Raw genomic sequence first — 17,243 nt, 5'->3', positions numbered from 1 at the left:
TTTTCGATATCATGCTGATGAAGATTGGTCTCTTTCCAGCCCTCTCCGTCAGAGACCCCGTGCTGCTCGCCCTCCCTCTCTCCGTCAACGGCCGATGTCTTTCTTCGTTGGTGCCCCCGTGTTCGTGCGTGCGTGGATGGGCTTGAGCAGGATTCGCCTCTTTCAAGTGAATTATTTTAATGGCCAGATAGTTCCTTCCTTTTTCTGGTCCTTCCCGACACACGAAGCCCCCTCTACCCGTTCGTTAATGCTCACTCCGCACTTGAGACCACCACGATTCACTTTCGCTACTTGTGAGAGCGAGCTTCTTGCCAATAAGTAGGCGGAGCGAGCGGTGTTAAGAAATCTGGGGGAAGAGTGAAAAGCTAGATTGGCTTAAAATGCCATTTCAGTCATGTTAGCGTTTAACATGACGAGGGAAAAACTGAACTGTGCCGTGTTTACCGAACCCATCAGCAAGTTCATTCTTCTCTATTACGCTACAGGTCAGGTCTATACGATAATTCTATGCGAATGCACATCGTGTCTCCCTTTGATTTGAATGCGACAGCATCAAGACTGTAACACTGTAACACGATTTTAAACGAATAGCAATAAAGCTCCATAAGAAAAAAAAACACAGAGTATGTTTAGTTATAAAATTTTCTGACAAGTCGAGACAGTGATGGACTGATGACATCATTATTTACGTCATATGGCTAGGCGCTGATTAGTCGGAGACGTTATACGTCATCACACCGAGTGAAATGGTCGAATTTTCAGATGTACTGGCAGGTGGCAGCTGGAACTTGATATGACAAAGCGTTTATTAGTCGACAGAATGTGTGGCGTCATGAGACCACGTGACATGGCCGTGTTTGAAGATGCGCTGGCAGTTGTTAGGAGTGCTGGTCACGTGTTAGGGCCGAGTGCGGAAGCGGGTTTGGCGTCATTAGGGCTACTTTGCTTGGTTGCTTGAAGGCTTGACTGGAACGCTCCTTGTATCAGGTTGGTATGAAGCTCCAATAAATGCCGCGTGGATCTATTGTATCGGAAAATCCCCGAAAGCAGAGAGAGAGGTGAGCACAGAAGCATGCTGCTGAAGATGGAGTATTGGCGGCTGCATAGGTTCAACGTTTGCGGTTCGAACGTAGTTAAGGAGGAGAAGCAGACCAAGCGGACTTCAGACTTCAATGTGTTCTATCACATGCTGAACTCATAAAATATTTAATTTACTGAATTTTTTTTTTTAGCTCAATTCCTTTGGCACGCCAAAATGGCAACCTGAGTGACACTCTAATAGAGCCGGACTTTTCGCTCTTGTTTAGTTCTCATACAACGATCTCATTACTCGTCACCTCGTGCAGCGACGTAAATGATATATCATTCCTCCTTAAAGATTCGTTGGCTTTCTTCCCTCGTATGCATTGCCCTGTTACCATCTACCCTCGACCCCCGGCGTCCTTTCGCCCACATACGTTCGTACACAAAGTTTCTTGTTTTCAACATTTTATAAGCCCACCTTTCCACATCTTCGTTATTTCCCCATTCAGCCGTGGACGTTGGTAACCTAACTAGCATTCTGGCTCATTTCTCAACCTTTAATCTGATTGACTTTACCCTCTACAGCTCCTACGTTTAACGAAATAAACAAAGAAGCTGAAGTTACACTGTCTTTCCTTTGACTTTCTTTTTGTAGAAATTGGAGAACATTAATCTTCATATCTCCGCTGAGCGAAAGAAGTAAGGCTTCCTCCTCTTCTTCGCATATCACCGAAAGCCCTTGTGGTCTCCACATAGTTAAGAGAACAGTTCATATAGAAGGGGGTGTATAAGTGGCCCGCCTGGAAGCCATCGTTTTTTAAATAAATGGACCAACGAATCTTCTCTTACTGCCAGAACGTTATTCCCGCGCAATGTGAACGCGTCGATGTGAGCATATTTTTTCTAATATATATATATATATATATATATATATATATATATATATATATATATATATATATATATATATATATATATATATATATATATATATATATTGTGCCGCAATATCGTGTTAGCGGCACTGAACTGCAGCTTCTGTCTCCAGTCGGGCGTTATCGCCGCGCCCCTGCGTGCTCAATCTCAGCGCGTCAAAAACTTGTGAAGGAGAGGAGGGCGGCTCAAGCAGAGAAAGGATCTCTGCGCCCTTCAAGGCGCGCGACGTTTCCCCTGCCGCCAATGCAAATGAGGCGGCGAGGGTACGCGGCCGCTCCAAGGAGGACCGATGTGTCGGCACTTGCGCCAAAAACAGCGGATGGCTTTTAGCAGGAATTCGTTGTCAGCTCGCGCGAGCCGTCGACGAGTTAAACGCTAATGATTCTTTCTTTACGCGCGCATATACTTCCACTTCCGTTTTACACCCTTCCGCTGGTGAATACACCATTCCAAGTTCTGATGCGTAGGCCGCAGTTTCTTTTTTCCTGCTTTCATTTTCGCTCTTCCCCTTTGATGATATTCGCGCGGGCTCCTTTTTTTTTTTTCTTTTTTTTTTTTCTTTCGCCTCGTTTTTGAGACTGCTCCTATTTCCGAGGGCTCGATGCGCGAACACATCTTGCACTGCTCACTTTGTTGCTTCAAGTTTCTTGTTGCTCCTCCAGCCTAGTCCGTTTCCCTAAGTATACGACGATGTTAAATGCATCCGCGCTTCCCGTGAACTTTTCGTTGTTCGCTAAGAGCATAGTCGTGTCCTTCGCCCCTGATTCGCCCGCCGGCATAAATTTTCATCTTGGCGGCTTAATTCCGCTTCGTCTCAACGGCTAGCCGCATGCAGCCGCCGACTGCGTCCTTTAAAAGCTCGGTCGGTGTCGGGGTTTAGTTCATCAGCGCTCCCGGGAGCACGCGCTGCGGTACAGTGGTAAATTATGGGCCTAGACTTCCCCTCTTTCCTTTATTCCTGCAAGCTCTCTTTAAGCATTTCTTCAGCGAAGATCAAGAAACCGCATTTTCTCCGGAGATTAGAGTAGGTGGAAAAAGAAACTTTTCCCTCGTCTCACTAGCTTTTCGTCCGAACGAGCGCGAAAATCAGGCCCAGATTTAACTTTCTTGTTCTAAAATGCTCCCCTGGTTGTCTTCTGCTCATATATGTAAGATGGTTCGCAGGCTTATTAAATTTGCGGTCTCTGGGGGGCATTGGCTTCAGTCTAATACCGAAGGTAGCTATATCGAGGGGGAAAGAAGAGCTCGTCGCGAGAATAGGCTAGAAAGCTAGGCCGGTATACGCCACTGACACTAAGCGCGCAAAAGAAAATCTAAGGTAGGTCGTAAGCCTCACATGATCTGCATTTTATCTCAACGACTTAGTTGTATGCGACGACACGTTAGCTGAGTAGAGTGAACACGCAAAATGACTGCCATGCTTACACCTAATGAAAGCTGACAAGGAGCAGCAACCGAGCAAATTGGCTGATTATTTTTATGGCAGCTACAAGTACACAACAGCAAACAAAGCAAAATACGTAAAGGACCTTATGAAAGATCTTTATTCGTATACAGCGTCACTGTTTTCATTGGGAAACTTTCGCCGACAACACCTCATTCAACAAGTTAGACGTTGGGCAGCGTTGCGAGTAAATAGAGAAAATGTAAGAGTAATTACTGCCCATTTAAAACGGCAATACCAATTATCTTTCTTTACAACCCAATTCCGAAATTTAACGCCGTAAAATATAGTGGTTGGGAAGAAAAAAACAACCTTATCCCTCGTTTTACGATTACATCGGGAAGCCAGAAGAGGGCTGTATTACTAGAGCTGCTCATGAACAACAAACGTCGATTCTAGCCTTCGAAAGGGGGACTGCGGGGGGATCGCTTCGGTGCCTGCGGTGAAGTCGTTCTGGTTCTCATTTTCAGGAAGACCACGAAAACAAGCCATAACTGTCTTCTATACGCGACCGAGCGCGTACAGGAATTATAAAACTGGCCTTCGGCAGCAGCGAAAGGGCCAGGAGATCAAGATCTTTGGCTCGCTCGTCGAAGATGCCCCCTTATCCATATCTTATTTTTACTCCTGCTTTCTTCTTTCTTCCCTTCCCCTGACGACGTTGTAAAGGCGACCGCGAACGGGCGCTTGTAAAACAAGAGCGGGGACAGCCGATTGGTCGATACACTGAACAGCGAGAACCTTCGAACGAGTTGGGTAGACATTTTTTATTGTTTTCTTTTTCCCCCTCAGCAACTTATATATTCTTTTTCCTCATTTGCCTTTACTGCCACTGCGGCTTTACGAGTTTTACGAGAGGCAATGCCAATCTCTTCTTTACCCCTCTCTCTCTCTCTCTCTCTCTCTCTCTCTCCCCCCCCCCCCTCCTACCGACATCGCCCCTATAACAATAAACTCGTCCTATGAGCGCACCTTGGACATGGCCCGCAGAATGCCTGTCGGCGCATGCGCCTCTAAGGCAGCGGAGTTCCAGCTCTCACTATGGATAGGGGCACACCCAGGTATCGATAACGGGCCTTGTTCGCACACAGTGTGGTCCTGCGCCAACCCGCACTACTCTATTTTACAGTCGCTTGTAAATGAAAACTGCTTTCGCCGTTTTTAGCGTCTGCTCTTCTAGACTCGTCTATTCTTGGCAGAAAACTCAGTGCTTCTTTCCCGGAACGTTATCTCTGCTTTCTTATTCCTCAAGATTTTGTTTGTTTTGCGCCAAGGGTGAGACGGCGATCAGAATTGCAGGTTCCACCTTTCTTTTTTGTTTTCTTCAGAGGATGCACCACACCATCTTCTAGTGCTTCGATGCGCTTTGTGGGTTATTTTAAACACGTCTGGTCTAAAGTTAGCCTATTCTGTTTATGTTTAAAGTTGTTGTTTAATGCTGCTAAGCCCAAAAGCTCAAAAAGACACCCGTACTGTGAAAATCCAGTTTACGCATGAGTTAATTTTCCTACTAAGGACGAATTTAAGGAAGAGGTTGGGCGTGTTCCTCCTCTCAAAAAGATAATTAATCTTTGTACAAGAAAATCACGGTAAATCCTAAATTCTTGAGGCAAAAAAAGATAATAGAAATACGCCATTTATAGGATCCGGCCCCGCCAAACGCCCCTTGCAACAGTTTCTTCATTCTGTCACTGGTTTTGATGCTATAGAAGTTGCTGAAAAAAAGAGTTTTGAGAAATGTGAGACATTGTATTTCTCCAAACGAGGCAACAAGTGAGTTAACTGAGCGCCTGGAAAATATTCTAGCACGTCTGGCATCGATCACTATACTAAACTGTCGGACTGTTATGCTTAGAGCGGTGCTATCCACTCTTCTAGAACATCGCCGAGGAGCCACGTCTGTGCCTAGGTCGGAATGTGGGAACTAGAGGAAGGGGCAGTCCGCATCGACTGTATAGAGTGCAACATGCTCGCTGATAGGCCTGTCGGCAAGCCGAGGAAAGAGCAAAATGTGCAAACCTTTTTTTTTTCTTTTTTTTTTCTTTGCTGGCATACGCTGTGCATAGGTACATAACTAGAAAAGAGCTTAATTTATCAAAAGATCTCAGCGCCTGTGGTAAAAAAAAAATTAAAAAGTCGGCCCGCATAACAAATTCTAACAAGCTTAAGAATTGTCTGTTTAAAAATAACTCCAGACTTATCTCGCAAGTTTTGAGGCAGGCTCGAGAAACAACTTGTATACAGCTGTCATAAATCCGGCGCACAAAACGTAATTCCTTAGTTTCCAATTAACTAATTAGTAATTAATACAAATTTCCTTATTTACTACATATTGCCTTTAGACAATATATGTGATTTGCAAAGTTGGAGAGCACCTTCCGAAACCCCCATTCACTTATTTTCTATAAAGAAATCCTCACGTGCACCTTTTTTTCCCCAAGTTCTAAAGAAACCCCGCGAAATACAGAACATAACACGTGACTAACGCATTCGTGCGCCACGATTGTGGTGCTCTCAATCGTGGTTTCGAGGGAGCGAAATTAGCTGCGGTCGTGACTTTAGAGCCCAGTCCTAGCGGTAGGCTGTTATGTTGGCGGGCGAGCACGGTGAGCTCGCTGCGACTTGCACCGTCACGCGGGCCGACTGCTTGAAGCGGACGAAGAAACCATCGCAGACGTGTCGGCTTGTCGCTGCAACGAGGCCGTGGCGCCACAACCTCTGCTGATTTCGTCGATATATATTATATATAGAGGGAGAGAAAAAAGAGAGATTAATTGGTTCACAGGAAGGGAAAGGCGCAGTAACTGTCACACTTGCTCTGTGGACACCCGAACCGCGCCGTAAGGGAAGGGAGGAAGGTGGGAATGAAAGTGGAAAGAGAGAAAGAGGAGCCGTAGTGGAGGGCTACGGAGTAATTTCGACCACCTGGGGATCTTTAACGTGCGCTGACATCGCACAGCACACGGACGCCACTTCGTTTCGCCTCCATCGAAACGCAGCCGCCGCGGTCGGGTTCGAACCCGGGAACTCCGGCACAGTAGTCGGGCGTCTTACCACTGCACCACCCCGGCGGGGCAAAAAAGAGAGATTGATTTCGGATTTTATTTATTTGGGAACTTGGAGATTGCGCCACGTTTTCCTCGCGTTAAACATTCTTCTCATGTGCCCGAACAAAAATAAAGCACACACGATATAAGTTGCTAAATTCATTCACATTAGCATTTCACTTACCAACGGATAGCATTTTCAAGGCATTGATCTTTTATTTCTCGGGTTCACAGTCTGATGTGGAGTCTCCGACGTACCTTTTATTTTTGAGGAAAGTTTCCGAGCTATTACGTGGGGAGCCACGTAAGCCGCCTTCAGTCCTTCGAGAAGCCGCGCTGGAGAGAGGAATCCGCTTCCTCATGTTGGGGGTGATAAGCTAATCATTAAAGCGATGCACTCTCTGCGGATCACATTTTAGTGTTTCTCGGTCTGAGGAGTGACAGACCCTAATGAGCGTTGACGGCTGAGTGAAAAACACTGTTTTTCGTGCTTCGCAACGACATTTGGCTATCGCCGAAGCAGAACAGCTGAGGAATTGTAGAAACGTGGGAGGCGTTCGGCTGCAGTTGGCAGGAAACCTATTTTCATTACACTCAAAGGTTCTCTTAATATTGGCGAGGGTGAAAATTTCTTATTCTTCAATGCGTCATGCTGCACTTTTCTGTGTTTTTTTTTTCAATAACATTCCGTGAGCAAGTTCCACTTCTGCAAACGCCTTTGTTGTTTGCTCTCAAAAACTTTATTGCGCTTTGCATACTTCGCTTTGACCTGATAAATCTAAAATCTTTATTATAACGTGCATATGTTTTCAAGAACCTGTCTGTCTCGCGACAAAAACGCACGCTTAGTTCTTCTCATAAGTTTCGTATGGTTGAGGTTCAACGCACATTTCACTGTAACGCGTCGTCCTGTAGACAATTATCTCAGTCCTGTCGCCTGTCGTGTCCTGTAAAGGGCGGTCCTATAGACTGTCCTGTAGAAATACTTTGAATATTCATGCTTGACGAAGGTTGGGACTTTGATATTGCCATTTATCGATACTCTTTTCTTTTCGGGGGGGGGGGGGGGGGGATTAGCTTACGGAAACCAGGTTAACTGTCGGTCAGCGCACGTAAACTTGTAAAGTTAGTTAGGGAGGGAGGGAGGGAGGGAGGGAGGGAGGGAGGGAGGGAGGGATAGACTGACTGACTTTATATTGGAACACAGCATGGTTAATTTGGTCCTGTTCCGTACGCTTTATGGGCTACAAGTACAAGGAACGTGCAGTAACCTATCCAACATTTTGTCCCTATAGACGGATGGTTACTGCTCGGTCAAGGGAATGTCGTGACGCTGGGGCTATGTCGACCCGGCCTTCACTTGGTAGCGTGCAGAGACTCGGGGTTGAAGTAGGATTGAATCTTCGAAGTTGGTGAAATATGTACAAGCAGGTTTACTGGCACTTTGAGAAAACGTATTTACAATATTTACATGAAAAAGAAGGGTACATCAGCAAAATGGCAAGCGTTGAGAGTTCATAGCGAGAAGCGACTGGATGAGCCGTTTACCCAGGGCCCAGAGCGACATTTCGTGCTCTGCAGCGTCCTTAAAACCCCCTATGTCCAGCCCCTCTCTGAAGATGCTGACCAACCAAATCCAGGGCACGCCCCTCAGGTATTGGCATCCAATCGAACACATCACTGCACTGATGGTTTGAAGCACTGACTGGTCCGGCATTCATTCGTTGGGCGTGATCACTTGTTGGCGGGAAAAGCTTGGGAACGGCGAGGAGAGGAGGTACATTTCTATTCTTCAGCAAAGAAACCACAGGCTGGTTCTGACAAGGGGTTTTACTTCTCAGAAACCCGAGTGCACGTGGCGCCGCATAGGGCTCCCAACATTGTCCCTTTTCGACAATTGCAAATCTTTCCTGCATTCCCGGGAAATCACTTAATGGCCGTATGAGTCATGCTCCTTTCTTGTCCTGCACGTCAGCGGACATGTCACTCTGTCGTCTCCTTTGGATAGGAGGCATTCATCACTGGAAGATAGCACTTCTCGACTGGAAGGGTGAACAAAAGAAAGCACTTCCTGCTATTTCCCGCAGGGGGACGTTTCTTTGTGTTTTTCCAGACGTTCTCTTGACAGGGCCAATTTGGCATTTGCAGGTTGTCCACAAAGCAAAACATGCTTACAAAACAGGATTCCTGGAAACAGGCTCACTTAGAGCCATTGGACCATCACCACATATTCACAAAACTTATCCATGCCCACAGGCGAACAATAGAGCGCGCAAATGCGGATGCTTGGTCGTAACAGCCTCCTCCCCCGCCAGAAGAGACTCGGAGGGCAGCAGTCCCAGCTGCTGCATGAAGAGACGACTTAATGGCCTGCACGTGAACGCTTGAAGCTCGCTGTTGCTTGTCGCGTTGTCTTGATTGTTGTAGGCCAAATTGCTCGAGCTGTCTGAAACTCAACCACATGTCGAAGCAAGCACTCGGCTCCCGTCTGAAGAGACCAGGTTAAAAGAAAACTGCCATTGTTGTTCGAGAAAAGCCCACTCTCAAGACGTTCAGGACCCACGTATTCCTAGAAAACCAAACGTGCTGCTTTACATAGCCACACATATACAAGCGCACGAAAAAAAAAAAACCTGATTATCAATTTGGATACATGGTGAGGAACATCTCGGACCGCTTAGAAAGAGCGGCTAAGCGCGTCCGCATTCCCATTTAACTTCCCCTTTTTGTATCTTATTTCAAAATTGTACTGCTGTAAAATCAAGCTCCACCTAAGAAGGCGACTGTTCTTCGATGTCGCAGTTTGCAGCCAAGCCAGGGGACAATGGTCCGTCTCTACGGTGAATTTGGCCCCTCCAAGATAGCACTGCAATTTTTGAATGGCCCATACAATGCAAGCGCATTCTTTCTCTGACGCGCAATAAGCCCTCTCTCTAGAACTCAGTTTTCTGCTCAAGTAGAGCACGGGGTGCTCATTACCGTCGTCATCTCTCTGGCAGAGAACAGCACCTAACCCTCGATCACTGGCATCACACTGGACCGTGAATTCTCGGCCATAGTCTGGAGCTCGCAATACCGGACGGCTAATCAGCACAGCCTTCAGGTTTACGAAGGAGGCTTCCTTTTGTTCGTCCCAGACTACATTTGTCGGTTCTGTCTTGCGGAGAGCGTCGGTCAGAGGGCTAGCCAAAGATGAATAGTTAGGGATGTAGTGATTGTAGTATCCCGTCAGACCCAGGAATGCTCGAATTTCCGTCTTCGTGCTCGGCCGCGGGTAGTCTGCTACCGCAGAAATCTTAATCTCGCTGGGTTTCCTGAAACCTTGACCTACATTGTGACCCAAGTAGTCCACGGTCGCCCTTGCCAGGCAACATTTCTCGGCCTTTACGGTTAGTCCAGCTTGACGCAAAAGGCTCAGTACAGCTCTTAGATGTACCATATGGTCCGCCCATCAGTCGGAAAAAACCGCAATGTCGTCTAAATAAGGCACCGCGAATGTTTCACACCCCTTTAAAACCCTATCCATGAGTCGGGAAAAACAAAATGGAGCATTTTTGAGCCCGAAACTCATCATTGTTGGCTGGTAGCTGCCCGTCGGAGTGACGAAAGCCGCGTATCTGCTGGCGCGTTCAGTGAGCGGTACTTGCCAGTATCCTCGAGTAAGGTCCAGCGTAGTCACATATGCCGCTCTACTGACCTGTTCTACTCTCTCCTCAATATTCGGAATAGGATACACTTGATCCCTGGTGAGAGAATTTAGCTTTCGGTAGTCTACCACAGGCCTAGGGTCTTTACCTGGAGCTTCTACTAAGATCATAGGCGAAGCATAATCGCTTTCCGAGTGTTTTATTACTCCCAATTCCAGCATGCGAGTTACTTCCCTATCCAGAATTTCTCTTTGCCTTGGAGAGAATCGGTAGCACCTTGATCGCACTGGCACGTCTGAAGTCAGCTCAATATCGTGCTCAGTCAAATCAGTCCTGCCTGGCCTGTCCACGAAGCAGGCCTCAAACTCTGTCATTATCTCGCCCAGATCGGACAGCTGGGATTTCTTTAGTTCTTCTCTCTGCTCCGTCTTTTTGAGAAGCTCCTGAGCGTTGCTTCCTTTTCCGCTGAGGCAAATCAAGTTGTCCCCCATCTCCTCGGGAAGGTTTAACGTTAGATTTACCACGGCTTCCCTCTGCACATAAGGCTTCATAAGATTGCAATGATAAATGCGCACTGCTTTACGCCTACCGGGGAATTTCACTTCGTAGTTAGTGTTAGAAAGCTTTGCAACGACTTCATCAGGTCCTTCCCACTGTACTTCGAGCTTATTCCTGAGATCATTGGCTTGTTCCATAGCTAAGTCCTCTCGGGTTCCACTTAAAAGTCTCGTTAGATTACTAGACACTGGCGGCAAGAGGTTACTCTCTAGAACGTCCTCATTCCGTGTCTTATCAAGCTCACTTTCTAGTTGACTTATCTGAGATGCCTCGCTCTCAAAGTTTTCTGACCTGCTGTCTTCCGCATAGACCACTGTTTTAACTGCCGTTTCCTCCGCTGTGGAATTTTCTGGTATGAGCAGTGTAGCTAGTTCTCGCGCCCTTGAACGTGTTAATGCTTGCACAACACTGTCTCCGAAAAGGATGCCCCTCTTTCGCAGTAGCATGTCCGATTTGTTGGAAAACAAATACGGATAGCACTTAGGCAGCTTTTCTGAAACGGCAGCCTCGGTTGTTAACTCGCCGAAAGGGCCCTCGATGACCACGTTCGCGATTGGCAAGCACACACTCTGTTCCTCCACTACCTGGCGGATCCACGCACACTGTCCTGTATAGTCGGAAGGCGACACATACGCCGGATGGACAACATCCATCGTTGCGGCCGAATCGCGCAGTACCTTGCAAGGCTTCCCGTTGACTACTAGGTCATGCAGGTAGGGTTCTAAAAGCTGCATATTTTCATCGCAGTCACTGACATACGAGAAAGCAATCTTTTCTTTCCGGCAGTTGACGGCAATGTGACCCTGCTCATTACACCTAAAGCATGTGAGCGGCTTCCTAGCCTCAAACTTACTCTTTGTGTTCTGCGCGTTGGTCACTTCCTCCCTTTTCTCACTGCCGTCCTTTCTAGGGAGTTTGCCTGAAGAAACCTTCATTTCTTCGTTTCCAACTCTAGCAAAGTGCTTTTCCTGACGGTTATTCACACTCAACTTGGGATTGCGGGGCCTATCCACTGCTGGGTTGCTGAATTGTCGGCGCGAAGCATACTCCTCAATAAGTTCGGCAGCTTCAGTTGCCGACTTAATTTCGCCTCGGTCCTGTAACCAATTTCTTTCTTTTTCTGGGAGGCAGTTATAAAACTGCTCCAAAAGAATTCGCTCGACTACAGCGTCCCTATCACTGTAGGAATCAGTGCTCTTTAGCCACTCGCCCAAATTAACTCTTAAATTGTACAGGAATTCAGGGTAACTCTCGTCCCTGGACTTAGTAGCGTTCCGAAAACGTTGTCTGAACGCCTCGGCGCTAAGCCTATACTTTCTCAGAAGGCAAGCTTTGACCTTCTCGTAGTTGTCCGCGTCCTCCTTGCTTAGCCGCGCGACAACCTCCGCTGCCTCGCAGGGCAGAACCGTCAATAATCTCTGAGACCAAGTGTCTCGCTGGAAGGACAGTTTTTCGCAGGTTCGCTCAAAGTTAGCCAGATACAGACCGATATCCCCTGATATCACATATGGCTGCATGTACTTTGACATCTTGAAATCTGCCTCCTTGTTGAGACGAGGTACCGCTAGCTGGGGACAATCGCCCGACCTCTTGCTCAACTCTAGTTCTAATTTCCGGAGCTCAATGTCTAGCTTCTTTTCCTCTTTTTCCCTCTCACGTTTGCGCTCCCTTTCCTCTTTTTCCCGCTCAAGTTCACGCTCCCGCTCTTTCTGCTGTCTGAGTTGCTCCTCCTTTTTTTGGGCGATAAGGTTCCATGCTTCACTGAGCTCCTCATCATCGGCTCCCAAATCTGTGATTGCCTTTATAATCAAAGGTTTTCGTGCCAAACCACTTGTATCAATTCCCAGTTCCTCACACAATTGCAACAGTTCCGGTTTCTGCAGCTTTTGTAGGTCCATGATCGCTCCGAGTGTCGGCTACTTCCAAAACAACAGTGCAAACTACCAACCTAAAGGCGTTTCAACACTTTTTACCAGTTCTAAAATCTAACCCTGTTCTAGAACCTGGTCCACATCAGAAGAAAAGCCAAGCACTCACCCACACATGCGATCGATGTTCCGAGCTGCTCTCTTGTTGGCCGATTGTTGCTCCTGCTTGTTGCTTGAGATGCCACCTCCGATCACCAGATGTTGTGGCTTGTAGATTCTGATCCACCTCGAATCACCAGATGTTGTAGCTTGTAGATGCAGATCCCAACGCTGGTCACCAGTCTCTTCGGAGGCGTGGGTTCGAACCCCACCGCTGCCACCAGTTGTCGTGACGCTGGGGCTATGTCGACCCGGCCTTCACTTGGTAGCGTGCAGAGACTCGGGGTTGAAGTAGGATTGAATCTTCGAAGTTGGTGAAATATGTACAAGCAGGTTTACTGGCACTTTGAGAAAACGTATTTACAATATTTACATGAAAAAGAAGGGTACATCAGCAAAATGGCAAGCGTTGAGAGTTCATAGCGAGAAGCGACTGGATGAGCCGTTTACCCAGGGCCCAGAGCGACATTTCGTGCTCTGCAGCGTCCTTAAAACCCCCTATGTCCAGCCCCTCTCTGAAGATGCTGACCAACCAAATCCAGGGCACGCCCCTCAGGTATTGGCATCCAATCGAACACATCACTGCACTGATGGTTTGAAGCACTGACTGGTCCGGCATTCATTCGTTGGGCGTGATCACTTGTTGGCGGGAAAAGCTTGGGAACGGCGAGGAGAGGAGGTACATTTCTATTCTTCAGCAAAGAAACCACAGGCTGGTTCTGACAAGGGGTTTTACTTCTCAGAAACCCGAGTGCACGTGGCGCCGCATAGGGCTCCCAACATTGTCCCTTTTCGACAATTGCAAATCTTTCCTGCATTCCCGGGAAATCACTTAATGGCCGTATGAGTCATGCTCCTTTCTTGTCCTGCACGTCAGCGGACATGTCACTCTGTCGTCTCCTTTGGATAGGAGGCATTCATCACTGGAAGATAGCACTTCTCGACTGGAAGGGTGAACAAAAGAAAGCACTTCCTGCTATTTCCCGCAGGGGGACGTTTCTTTGTGTTTTTCCAGACGTTCTCTTGACAGGGCCAATTTGGCATTTGCAGGTTGTCCACAAAGCAAAACATGCTTACAAAACAGGATTCCTGGAAACAGGCTCACTTAGAGCCATTGGACCATCACCACATATTCACAAAACTTATCCATGCCCACAGGCGAACAATAGAGCGCGCAAATGCGGATGCTTGGTCGTAACAGGAACTAAAGGAGTAGCACTTTCTCAAGAGCTGCGATCTGTTCAGATTTGGTTAAGCTGCACATGCTACCGTGGACTCCTTCTGTTGCATACTATTTGCTGCGGAAGCCAAAATGCTGCATGAAGTTCTTAATGTATCATTAGGAGAACAAACGTTTTTCCACATGCGAGACTTCATCCACTTCATCCTCCTCATAATTCCATTATTCGTATTAATTATAAACGCCACGCTATAGACGCGCTTGCACAGTATATATAAGCTTGAGAGGACAGGTCGATGCTTCTGCTGGTCTCGCCGAAACGTGAACACTGCTCCTCTGCCCGCGTTTACATGGGAATGACACCACAACTCTCCTCTCTATTTGCACTTGTTACACTCACAATGCCTCGGTGCCTTGTGGAGATGTGCGATGAGCCTTCACCCCAGAGAGCTGAAAATCGGAACCTCATCACCCGCAATGAGCACCGCTGCAGATAGCCCTAAACCTATTTCCTGATTTTATATAGACCTTAAGATTTTCAGCTTCCGGTCAGTACGAGCTGCTTTATTGGGTTGGTGTTTAGAGATCATTTCTTTTTAGTTTTCTTGCAAAACAATTCGCAGAATACTTCTCCTGTTATTAAGACCCAAGCCGCCGCCGGCCCTTGCTGGCTTGGCGGCGCGTTGGAGCTGCCATGCTTTAGCGCAACTGTAACGAATTCGCCCCTTGACCCAGTGAGAACATGGACGATGAACGCAACAATCCCCGCCTTGACATGCGCTGTCCACTTTGAAGGCTTCTGTTAAGACATCCTAATCCGCGACCGTGCGGCCATTAAAGCGCTGATGAAGTGCACCGGGGCTGTCTGACTTAGACACCACATTAACCTGTTGTGTGACGGCATGTAGAGACCAATTCGATGCAGCGCTTTGAAGCTGATTCGCTTTCTACAAAAGCCGTTCTGTGAGAGGCGCGTTGCGGGATTTATTGCGTTTGTTGTTCGGACGCGACGTAGAGAGTTGAACGCAAGAAAAAGTAATTAGACAACTGCAGATCAGCCAGGGAATATAGACATGAGGCTGTGGGGTCTGGATTTGGACACGCTTTCTTTCCTTTTTTCTTTTTTTATCAACGCGTGAAGAACGAATTTTCTCCTCTGTTTATAATGTCAGCTGCAATTATGTAAATGTCTAAAATATCTGCAGTTTCATGATATGCAATAAGCCATACTCAAGGAACTATGCACGACTGCACAGCTTCAACGGGACAATGAGTGCACCCGAAAACACAATTTTCATTACACGGCGCTCGTTCGGCGCGCTCGATTAATCTCAGCAGAGCACGAGAGTGGGCGAACACGCTGTGCGCAGCATCCGTGGTGCAAAGTATGCGCGTCTACTTAAGCTCCCAAGAATCGCGAAGCTACCTGGGCTACCGAAGTTCAGAAAAACGCTGTAGTTTAACCAAGTTGGTGAAGAGCCGACGAAGTTGCCTTGGTGACTGAATGTGCAATATTTTCCTCGGAGTTTTCCAAGGCGCTTGCCACTTAAGGACTTAAGGACAAAGAACGGGCCAGTTGCTCCCCTAAAATGCATTCACAGGTTAGGGTAGCGATTCTTAAAATTGTTTAACCCTCCCTCATTCTGATTTAGCCAGGAAAGTATGCGCAGTCTACAACAAATAAGGGGAAAATAGGCCCTACGTAAGTAGTGTTTTGTGGCTAGTCAAGACACTTATACTGCCAGAGGGCCAATAGTAGCACTTATAAAAAATAAACATGAAAAAGCCACAAAGTGCTTATATATCGATGCTTTCAGGAAATGAATCAGTCTTTTGCCGAGCGAACAAATGGTGAGATTTGGTATTTATTTTCCCAAATTATGAGAGACTAGAAACATCATTACTTCTATATTACGCTAACTAATGTGCTCAGATTCAAAAGCCAGTTTAAAAATTTTGATAGATCCACCAAAAGAAACAAAGAACAGATCGGTATGTCTCAAATGAACAAAACGTAGCGTTGTTACTTCATTTCGTGCACCTAGTTCCAGCAACGTGAAATGCCAAATCACAGGTCTAGAACCAACTCTAAAGGCCTAGTTAGAGTAAATAATTTTTATCTTCAAAGGATATCTACCTATTATATCCGCGAACGATGTCAGGAAATTATAAACGAGGAATTGTTAAGCGATGGCAAAATGTCGCCCCGGACGTTCGTGCCACGTTTTTCTGCATACAATTCTCTCACAATGACACCAAACGTCTTTATCGAAAAGCGTCGACTACTGAGAACACGTCATCGTCAAAGGATCTATGCAAGCTCCTCTCAATAGTTTGTAAACGGTGGGCAAACGGTATGTCTTGAATTCGAGATATGGGGTGTTAAAAAGGTTGCGTGCATGCGAAGATTGCGTCTGCTTTGTGAGCGTGATCGGTCCCAAACGAAATACAGTGCGCAGGAGAGATGCGAGTGGCTACGCATAGTAAGCAACCATTGTACATGTAATAAGTGACCGAGTATTGAGAACATTTGCTTCTGAGTGATAGGGTCAAGAATGTTAACTTGCAATAATAATGCGACACACTTAGATATGATGAAGACGAAAAAAAATTAATGTGGCAACCTTATTTTGTACTGACTCCGGACAGTTAGTAAGAATAAACATGCTCATATTCCATATTGTTGAATTATGCTCTAATGTGCGCTCATGAGAGAGGGACTTATGTGCGTAAAACCTAACAGAGTTATCAGCCGTATACATGTTGGTTGATAAGGCCCAATTTTTTAGCAGTATTACTCTTCGCTTTTCTAGGCGTATGATGCCAGTCAGGTCAACAATAAAACATTTGCCCAACATATTTGAGAACAAAATTGTGGGTGCGTGAGCTGTAGAAGGAGAGTTATTGTTGTTTCGCAGCTGTTTTCAAGAACCTATAAGCTGTTATTTAATGAGTACGACTAAGGTTTTATCGTTTCCCTTCTCATGATGAACTTTAAAGGAATGGTGGGGTGGCAAGTGCGGAAAATTTTTGCTGCAAGAAAACAAAAACGGCATACGTGTTTACATAACCTGAATGTATTAAAGCGCTATCACCCGGCAGCATTGGCAACAACACGCACAAGAACATGGTTTTAGCAGGGAGGGCAGATGTTTTTTTATAAGGCTGGTTCGCGGTAAAGTGTTCAACCAGAACGGGCTATTGCGACCTTTCCGCTGACAGTTTCCCTGCCTATGCGTGGTAGGAGCCATGCTTATATTCTGCATGTTAATGGAAATATCAAATTGCGGTCGGTCATGTTGATCTCATACTGCCCCCCCCCCCCCCCTCCCACTCTCCCCCACCCAACAGAACCTTCCTTGATGTTTCCGGTTGTATCGC

At 46.7% G+C, this 17,243-nt stretch overlaps 1 protein-coding gene across 1 annotated transcript in view; it reads left to right on the top strand.

The window, feature by feature from the left end:
• LOC146204259 (cell adhesion molecule Dscam1-like) overlaps positions 1-17,243 on the top strand; it is a 541,302-nt gene that overhangs the window by 138,582 nt on the left and 385,477 nt on the right. The window lies entirely within an intron of this gene.

This window comes from Amblyomma maculatum, chromosome 1 (assembly GCF_055883805.1).
Source record: "Amblyomma maculatum isolate TAMU_Amacu chromosome 1, ASM5588380v1, whole genome shotgun sequence".
Classification (NCBI taxonomy): domain Eukaryota; kingdom Metazoa; phylum Arthropoda; class Arachnida; order Ixodida; family Ixodidae; genus Amblyomma; species Amblyomma maculatum.
This window is presented reverse-complemented; position numbering and strand designations above follow the sequence as displayed.